Source organism: Oncorhynchus clarkii, chromosome 19 (genome assembly GCF_045791955.1).
Source record: "Oncorhynchus clarkii lewisi isolate Uvic-CL-2024 chromosome 19, UVic_Ocla_1.0, whole genome shotgun sequence".
NCBI lineage: Eukaryota > Metazoa > Chordata > Actinopteri > Salmoniformes > Salmonidae > Oncorhynchus > Oncorhynchus clarkii.
This window is the reverse complement of record NC_092165.1, coordinates 42,588,637-42,596,913: the sequence shown is the minus strand read 5'-3', so window position 1 is coordinate 42,596,913 and position 8,277 is coordinate 42,588,637.

The window sequence follows — 8,277 nt, the reverse complement described above, 5'->3', positions numbered from 1 at the left end:
TCGGTCCCCAGTGCACTAGCCACGATGTATCACTCGAGACTCTCTAAAATGGTCCTTTTATCCAACAGGTCCATCCCAACAAGAGTCAGAGTCCAGCAGCCAATCAGATACGAGGGATTTTTCCGGATTCCTGCGCATCATGCATTATTACGCGCCTTTGGAAACGGATTATTCCGAAATAACTGATATATTATAAGGCTGTAGGTAGGCTACACAAACCAGAGTGTCAGGTTAACCCAAAACGCCTGCGGATAAAGAAGATGAAACAGGTGGACTGATTTGAAGAATGTAGGCTAATACGAAGCTATGCTATCCATCCAATGTACTGAGAAAAATATATAGCCACACGCCGTTTGCTATGTTTTTCATTGATATGTGTGACCGTTTATACTGTATATAGAATATGACAATTATTCTGGTATTTAAACGTGATCTCGATATTATACGTTTCATGCAGGATTACAATTATTTGAGAGGGATTGAATCGACCTGGGATCTGGATTAAGTTACCGATTTCATAAAATTAAGATGCATGTTAGTCAGTGTTTAGGCTATTAGCCTCTTCATTGAATATATTTCAGACCAGCTTCTAGTGCTATTTCTATCTTCTATGATCTCCATGTCCATCCGTTGCCTCACATGAACGGATAATTGATCTCCAGATGCTACAGAGGAAACGACACAGAAATCAAAGCCTCTCCAAAACGACAGCTGGACGCGAACACACATCTCTGCCTCGCCACAGACTGCTATTTCACAACAGCGGCAGTACATTACAGATTATGGAGATATTTATTTCACATGAGAAATGGAAAATTAGGAAACAATCTGGGCTACCAACGTTTAGGCCTATTATAAGCTATTTATTAAACAACGTGGTGTCTAATTAATTATACAAACAAAAGCAACATTAGCCTACTGTTTCACTTTCAATCGTTTAGAAAAGGATAGTCCGAGTTGTATTAAACCTCTTAAACCCCAAAAGTTACTGATGCATGGGGAGCATGCTAAGCATGCGTGCACGATGTTCAAATGAATAAAGATGATTACCATTATCAAAAATGTCACCATTTTATCGGATGTTTAATGTGTTACATACATTTCTTTATTTGTCTTGCTAATTGCTTTTCTTTTCAATTCACATTTTAATCCCCGGCGCAATCCAGCGCAATTTATATGCACAATTCACTTTGTTTGAATAAAGGCAGTTTATGTTAAATATTTGGAGAGAACATGTAGGCAGGCCTATTTTAACGTCAAAATCTATTTCGACTATTTTGTTCTAAATTTTATCGAATTAGGCTATTTGAAAAACAGATTTTATATAAATTAAATTGGCATTATTCGTATAATTGTTCCAACAATAAATTAGATTAGATAGCCACCTTTTCTCCTTGCAATAGCATTCGTTATCCTATATATCAGAGGTCTTTTCCACAGAATAAGTCGTTTCATTTGAGAGGAATAGTATACTTCATTTGGTTCAATTCACAGAGTGACCTACTTAGTTAGTTGTAATGTAATGACATTTTATTGGCCATATACACATATTTAGCAGATGTTATTGCGGGTGTAGCGAAATGCTATTGGTGTAGCTAAATGCTTGTATATGGCAGCATTCTTTTGTCAAGCTGTTGTGAGCAGGTTTACGATTGGGCCTACTAATGGGTCAAATAAGTCATGCAATCATTGTTTTCCGCATAGGGTTTGGATGCGTTTGGACATGTGTGTGGGACAATTTGGACATCTGGACAGATAATTACACCCAGATAATTTATGGAAATGAGTTGAAACTATCTGAGGGGGACAAAGCTAACTCCGATCTTATCTAAGTGCCACGTGGTAATAGATTAATACATGTCCTGGTTTAAAGTAGACAAGAAGCGCGTTAGGTATTATGCCTACTTAGTTATTCCACAAGAAATGACACATGGGAAATTGATGTTATTGTGAATGTGAACATTTACGGATGATGTCCAGCCATGGCTACTGATAGAGACATAATCCCGTTGGAGCCAGGTGTGGGTTATCATGTATAAACAAGACACCTCATACCATTAGCCCACAGGCTCTCTGATTTACGTCAGGCTAAAACCGACCTATCCATGGCTACAGAGCGGTTCATTCAATATACAATTTACACGTTTGAAGATAACCCCATTTCGATGTAGATAGTGCCTTAGAAAAGTATTCATACCCCTTGATTTATGCCACATTTTGTTGTGTTACAGACGGAATTAAACATGTATGAAATATATATTATTTCACCCGTCTACAAACAATACCCCATAATGACAAAGTGAAAACATATTTTTAGACAGTTTTGTAAATGTATAGAAAACGAAATATAGAAATATCACGTTGGGCCAGTACCCGACAGGTTGCTAGATCGAATCCCCGAGCTGACAAGGTAAAAATCTGTCGTTCTGCCCCTGAATAAGGTAGTTAACCCACTGTTCCTAGGCCGTCATTGTAAATAAGAATGTGTTATTAACTGACTTGCCTAGTTAAATAATCATTTTTAAAAAATTGCTAGGCAACCATTTTCAGGTTTTGCCATAGATTTCCAAGTAGATTTAAATTAAAACTGTTCTTGGTAAGCAATGCCATTGTAGATTTGGCCTTGTGTTTTAGGTTATTGTCCTGCTGAAAGGTGAATTAATCTCCCAGTGTCTGGTGGAAAGCAGACTGAACCAGGTTTTCCTCTAGGATTTTGCCTGTGCTTAGCTCCATTCTGTTTCTTTTGTATCCCGAATACAAGCATACCCATAACATGATGCAGCCACTGCTATGCTTGAAAATATGGAGAATGGTACTCAGTAATGTGTTGCATTGGATTTGCTGTATTACTTTAGTACCTTGTTGCAAACAGGATGCATGTATTGGAAAAGTTTTATTCTGTACAGGCTTCCTTCTTTTCCCTTTGTCAGTTAGGTTAGTATTTTGGAGTAACTACAATGTTTTGGAACCATCCTCAGTTTTGTCCTACTCTGTAACTGTTTTAAATTCACCATTGCCCTCATGGTGAAATCCCTGAGCGGTTTCCTTCCCCTCAAGCAACTGAGTTAGGAAGGACGCCTGTATCTTTGTGGTGACTGGGTGTATTGATACACCATCCAAAGTGTCATTACTAACTTCCCTATGCTTAAATTCACTGCTCGACTGAGGGACCTTACAGATAATTGTGTGTGTGGTGGAGATGAGGTAGTCATTCAAAAATCATGTTAAACACTATTACTGCACACAAGAGTGAGTCCATGCAACTTTTATGTGACTTGTTAAGCACATTTTTACTCCTCGATTTATTTAGGCTTGCCATTAACAAAGGGGTTGAATACTTATTCACTCAAGACATTTTTACAAATTTATAAAAACATAATTCCACTTTGACATTATGGGGTATTGTATGTTGGCTAATGATAAAAAATCTCTATTTAATACATTTTAAATTCAGGCCGTAACACAACAAAATATGGAAAAAGTCAAGGGGTGTGAATACTTTTTGAAGGCACTGTAAATAGCCATTAGGGCATGGCAATTTATGTCAAAAAGGAAACGTTTGGTAAAATGGTTATTCTGGCAGGCTAAATTGCATTTTGTTCTTGAAATGTGTGATTATGTCCATATCTGATCTAGTCAATAGGGGTGAATGAGTCATGGATGCTAAAACAAAATAAATATTGTAAACTACATCAAACTGTTAAAATTGAGCCACTGATTAAGAGGGAGAAAAACATTACCGCAACAATTACTCGATCACCAGTTGAAACTAATTAGGAGGCTATTAAGTGGAAATTTCATTACGGGTAATGAAGAAATCAATGTTATCAGGATATGCTAATGACGCATCAGTCAGTCGAGATAAACCCATCTATTCACATGGAACCGTGAGTCAGGATGACCTGTCAATTACACCGTGTGTTCCTGCCCTCACTCCACTTCTGTTGCAATCTATCACGGCTTTGTTGTTTATTGTTGCAAGAGACCCTCTTTCTCAGTATGGCTTTTAATAATCCATCTCCATATGAAAATGACTCCACCCTGATTTACATGCAGAGGAGAGGAGAGTCTAATAGGGCTCTAGATTAAGGGAAGATTTAGTTCAGTCATTCGTGTATTTGGTTGCTCATCAAAGACCACAAGATCTGAAGGCTGCAGATTAAAAGGCAAACAGCTGTTGCAAAAATGTGTTGATCTGTTCTGTTCCCCCTTTCCCTCTGTTTCCATCTTACCGTGGGAGAGTTGTCATGTTGTGTAAACCAGACTGCCCTCAAATGAGAAACAAATATAGGTTAAGATTTCAACTCGACGAAAGGAGGCTGAAATGGAGAAGAAATAAACAAATGTGTGCTTCAACTTTAAAGCACATTATTACATAGTCATATTTGGAATGGCTATCTAGTGTGTTAGACAAACTGAGGTCATCTGAAGTAAACTTCTTGACCTTCATAGACGAGAGATCAAACCAGAGGATGTTTAACTGTCACTTTCCATTTCACCAGATATCTTAATGTCGCAAAAAAAAACTCCTCCTTTGAATATGAATGGAGTCTTCAGTCTGCTGTCATTTTGATGGGAAAAGCTTGATGTCTATTTATAATGAATAGGTAAAGAACTTTCAGTATACAGGAAGGTCACTAGATGATGGGCTGTATAAGTAATATAACTATGCATTTGCACAGCCCCTGCAGATTGCTTGAACTTGATATCTCATACTATGCAATCTAAATGAAGGATCACTGATGCTCACACAGCCATACATCTGCATTCACCCTATACTGTGCAGATATAACAAACGAGACGCAGCATATTTCAACTCTAATCAGACTGTGCCAGCAGGTAAATCCAACACATTTTGTGATTCAGCTGTTATAGTTCTGAATCAAGCCCGGCTCCTAACTCTATAGCTCTGTGTTGAAACAGGGAGCCTGTCCTGATGACAGAACACATCTTGTGCCGAGTCAAGGGAAAACTAAAACACTGCAAGAGGTTCTGTTTTTTTTCTTTCCCCAAAGCGCTGCCAAGGGCGTGATGACCCCCTGATGCAAAGTGAGTTTGCAAGCTCCAGTTCTCATGGCTCCTCTACAATGGCGTGTTTGGGAGCTGCCTGCCGGCATTGCTTAACTAGGCGAGGAGTTGATTAATTTGCACTAATTGACAGCTAATTAAAGGCCTGAGGGCACATCGGATTGACATTTGTCGGGGCAGCGAGGCTCGGGGAGGTCAGGTCTATGTATTGTTGATGGATGGAGGAGTTTTTTTCTCTCTGTATAGACGACCCCTCCATGGGGAATGACCTGTTTCTTGAGGAGCATGTCTGGCTGGACTGGAGGCTTCGCATGACAGGCAGCCACCAGCGATTGCAGCATATTGTGAACGTCAGGTCACTTACTGTGTCAACGCTCAGTAGACTGATCAATGTACATCAGCCAGTAACAACAAGTGTTAGCCAGCCAACTCAGCAATATGCCATGTAAACCAGTGTCAACCAGTCAGCTCTACACTACCTGAGCTAAACAGTCCCTTTTCACCCTTCTAACGATGTAAAACTTCTCTTAAAAGCTTCCATAGTGGTTATTTGACAAAAAACAAACACACGGTACACTAGACTAGAGCAGACCAATTAAACAGACTACAAGGGACCATAATAAACCTTGGATGCATTGGGGGTAAAATAAGTAGATTGCCCTCCTCCCACATTTTAAATTCCTGCCCATCAGTCGATGCTGCACATCCACTCCCCTAACCCCATCCACACAGGAAAACACACACGCTGTCTGGGAATGGGGAAATTATATATATATATAATATATATATATACACACACAATACAGTACCAGTCAAAAGTTTGGACGCACCTACTCACTCAAGTGTGACAAGACATCAAGACATCAAAACTATGAAATAACACATATGGAATAATGTAGTAACCAAAAAAGTGTTAAATAAATCAAAATATATGTTATATTCTTCAAAGTAGCCACCCTTTGCCTTGATGACAGCTTTGCACACTCTTGGCATTCTCTCAACCAGCTTCATGAGTTAGTCACAGCTCCATGAGGCATTTCAATTAACAGGTGTGCCTTGTTTTAAAGTTAATTTGTGGTATTTCTTTCCTTCTTAATGCGTTTGAGCCAATCAGTTGTGTTATGAGGTAGGTAGGGTTGGTATACTGAAGATAGCCCTATTTGGTAAAGGACCAAGTCCATATTATGGCAAGAACAGCTCAAATAAGCAAAGAAAAAAACGACAGTCCATCATTACTTTAAGACATGACGATCAGTCAATGTGGAACATTTCAAGAACTTTGACATTTTCTTCAAGTGCAGTCGCAAAAACCATCAAGCTTTATGATGAAACTGGCTCTCATGAGGACCACCAAAGGAAAGGAAGACCCAGAGTTACCTCTGCTGCAGAAAATAAGTTCATTAGAGTTACCAGCCTCAGAAATTGCAGCCTAAATAAATGCTTCACAGAGTTCAAATAACAGACACATCTCAACATCAACTGTTCAGAGGAGACTGTGTGAATCAGGCCTAGATGGTCGAATTGCTGCAAAGAAACCACTACTAAAGGACACCAGTAATAAGAAGAGACTTGCTTGGGCCAAGAAACATGAGCAATGGACATTAGACCGGTGGAAATCTGTCCTTTGGTCTGATGAGTCCAAATTTGCGATTTTTGTCTTTGTGAAATGCAGAGTAGGTGAACGGATGATCTCTGCATGTGTGGTTCCCACCATTAAGCACGGAAGAGGGGTGTGATGGTGTGGGGGTGCTTTGCTGGTGACACTGTCTGTGATTTATTTAGATTTCAAGGCACACTTACACAGCATGGCTACCACAGCATTCTGCAGCGATATGCCATCCCATCCGGTTTGAGCTTAGAGTGACTATCATTTGCTTTGCAACAGGACAACAACCCAACACACCTCCAGGCTGTGTAAGAGCTATTTGACCAAGAGTGATGGTGTTGCATCAGATGACCTGGCATCCACAATCACCCGACCTCAGTTGGACTGCAGAGGGAAGGAAAAGCATCCAACAAGTGCTCAGCATATGTGGGAACTCCTTTAAGACTGTTTGAGAGAATATTAAGAGTGTGCAAAGCTGTCAACAAGGAAAAGGGTGGCTACTTTGAAGAATCTCAAATAATTTGTCTAACACTTTTTTGGTTACTCCAAAAACACATTATTCCATGTGTTTTTCATAGTTGTGATGTCTTCACTATTATTCTACTATGTAGAAAATAGTAAAAATAAAGAAAAACCCTTGAATGAGTAGGTGTGTCCAAACTTTTGACTAGTACTGTATATAATCGTTATTTTGTAAGAGTTGAAGCTGGGTCCGTGCGAGAGGCAGGGGGTGCAGCCACTTGGGTAGCCTCTGTCTGTGTGAATCAGAAAGACAATTAGGGGCTTATTAGCAACCTGTGGAGATGTGTAACTTGTGGAGAGTGAGAGCTCCCCAGTGTGGCCAGAGCCCCTGCGACATCTCCAGCCGGGAACAGTCCGAGACATTGTCTCACCTAATTATGCTGGACGGACTTCTTTTTGTTTACCATTCAGCATGCCTGTCTGATTCCCTTTCTGACTGGCCGCTAGCTCCGACGTCGCTGGAAGTGTGCTAATTAGAAAATAAATGGTCCTAGTAATTATGTCAACTCTCATTAAACGGGACGAGAATGAGCAATATTATTTTTACGCATTGTTTTGTGTAGGGCCTCTACTTCCAATCCTCATTAAATGGAAAAATGCCCTTGTAGCAGGGAAGCACTCTCATGTCACAGCTCCTTACATGTCCAAAGCCAGAGAGGTGCTCTAACAGAGTGTCTATGGAGTGGCACATGCATGAAGTTATTGCCCTAATTAAAAGTTTGAGTTCCCCAAAAAACTGTCGCATCATGAAACCAGTTTCTGAAGTGAATTCCATTGTATCCTAACCTATTGAAAGATGCAATTGTATTCACAGACGCACACTGAGGTTGATTTCCAATTCGGTTGATTAATAAATATGTTACTACACTAAAAGATGTAGGGCTGGGCAATATACTGTATTTTATGATACACCGGTACTGACGCACGGACCGGTTTGGGTTTTTACTTTACCTCCTATAACGGTATTTGAATGTTTGGTTTGCTAAATGTGATAAGCTGTGTGTAAAGTCCATTTTTATATACTGAACAAAAATATAGACGCAACATTTAAATTGTTTGTCCCATGTAATATGAGCTGAAATAATAGATCCCATACATTTTCCATACACACAAAAAGCTTA